Here is a 2,307-nt window from a genome sequence, read left to right as displayed (position 1 = left end):
CAATGTTGAAAACTCACAATATACATAGCAGTTCATAACATCCAGTTTTAAAAATTTCAAAACTCCGCCATCTCTCTCCCTACATCCACCACTGCTGGCGGCTCACACCGCCGTATCATCCTCAGTTGAGGATGCGGATAGGAGGGGCGTGTGGTCAGCACACCGCTCTCCCTGTCGTTATGATGGTTTTCTTTGACCGGAGACGCTACTATTCGGTCGAGTAGCTCCTCAATTGGCATCACGAGGCTGAGTGCACCCCGAAAAATGGCAACAGCGCATGGCGGCTGGAGGGTCACCCATCCAAGTGCCGACCACGCCCGACAGCGCTTAACTTCGGTGATCTCACGGGAACCGGTGTATTCACTGCGGCAAGGCCGTTGCCCGATAAAAGAAATAGTAATACAGTTATTCCAGATTCATAACTGGGTGTGAACGCTGAATGTATAGCCAGCGTTCAGAGTTTGAAAGCTGTAAAAGATGAGCGTTACAATTATCTATGATCTCACATGTGTTACGTTGTCAAAGTGCCTAAGCAAATTTCTGCAACAGATAGATTTACATGAGCACACAATGTTCAGAATGATTATATGTCACGTTGATGAAAAATGCTATGTATTGAAGCACACAACTCACAATCACACTCTACTCAGTTCTGCATGTGGTCACATACATTTCAAATGAAAATGATCACTCAAATGAGTCAAAATATTTTTTCTAATGGCCCACCCTGCTCAATCAATAGCGCTCGCTCTGCTACAAATCAGTGTGTAGCAGGGTACTGGAACTCAGAAAGGGTGGAGAGATTTATTGGGCTTAGGTGCCTTTAGCAATACAGAAGTTCGAGAAGGATGAAATGAAGTTTATCAAGACAGAACTTTTAGTAATTGTTATCTCGAATATCGTCGCTGATAGATTGGCCCGTTTAGCTAAATGTCACCACATCACATTACGTCGTTTCCAACATGGCATGATCTTTTGATAAACGCCCAAACCACAGTAAAATACGTGAGCTGGAACAGACTTAAACTCAGTACATTAAGACGAGCACAATGCATCATCTTTACTGGAAATGGACACTTACAGGAAACACAATTTTGCAACACCTCAGAGCACAATCTTCATATAAGCTTCTAGTTTACGCTTATTCCACAAACTGTAAAATAATATTACTACGGAGCACCACCGGAGTACAGCCAGTTCCAGTGTATATCCATTGGGCAATAACCCGCCATGAAAACTGTTGATATCGTGGACGCCTTTGCATAAAACAAGCCAGTCAGTGCTCCAAAGTCACGCATGGGGCCGCGCGCTAATCTCACATTTACGTGATAGCCACAGCTTGTCCGCAGACTTCAATTAGTGACTGTCACTCCTCTCTTCCTCCTTCTCGTTCGCTAGATAAACACCTCGCTCACCTGTCATGTACCATAACTCGTAGGAGGAAGTGGCGTGCAAACCACCGCAAAGTAGGAAATACTGCTTACAATATAGATGCTTATTGATGATTAGCCATATCACCTGTCTTCAACAGTCGGAAGGTAAATCAGACATAATTTATGCAGGACGTCCTATGCATAATGTTCTTTGCGTACATGCTGTGTGTGTGTGTTTAAGTGAAAGTTAAATAATAGACTTGGTGTGAAGGGAATAGTGTAGCGGTGTCTAGTCATGCAGCCTTGAAGATTTGTGATAAATTAAAATGTGAGCAAGACCAGCACTTGAAATTGGAGTTACGAGTCAAAGGTAGGAACAATTTTAAGCTAAAAAGGAATTCAGCCAATGTTGTGTCGCGATGTTTGCAGTATATTGGGCGAAATCACGTGTCGTTGAACGGAATCACGTTGTTAGCACACACGGGAGGTTTTACGGTAAGATAACGGCAGTGAATGTAGTGAGTGTAATGAAGGGTGCACACTTCAGAATATTAACAACAGGCAATGTTTGACGCATGAAGCGTGGAAAAGTCAATCGTTCTAAATGCCAAATCTCATACTGGTCAGGAGTGTAGAAAAAAAAATTCTTTTTGTACATAACATATCTGAATGCAAAATCTGAGAACGTAGTGGTACTGCAAAAAATAATGAGTTAAAAATACAAAAAAAAGTTAAGAACATTCTAAGTGCTATACCAGTGATTTGGTTGATTCTAAGTGCAAATAATGATGTTTTTGTTTGAAGTGCTCTTAATACAGGGGAACTATGTTATTAATACAGATGAACTACATTTTATTTATGATAACACAGCACAGAAATACGCCACTATTGTTTTAACTCGAAGAGCTGTAGGAAACTGAAATCATATCTCATT

General features: G+C 41.5%; 1 pseudogene; it reads right to left on the bottom strand.

The window, feature by feature from the left end:
• Positions 1-265: 265 nt before the first annotated feature.
• On the bottom strand, positions 266-382 carry LOC126203153 (5S ribosomal RNA; annotated as a pseudogene).
• Between the last annotated feature and the right edge of the window lie 1,925 nt (positions 383-2,307).

Source organism: Schistocerca nitens, chromosome 1, assembly GCF_023898315.1.
Source record: "Schistocerca nitens isolate TAMUIC-IGC-003100 chromosome 1, iqSchNite1.1, whole genome shotgun sequence".
Classification (NCBI taxonomy): Eukaryota; Metazoa; Arthropoda; class Insecta; order Orthoptera; family Acrididae; genus Schistocerca; species Schistocerca nitens.
The sequence above is the reverse complement of the archived record's forward strand: the minus strand, read 5'-3'. Positions and strand labels throughout refer to the sequence as shown.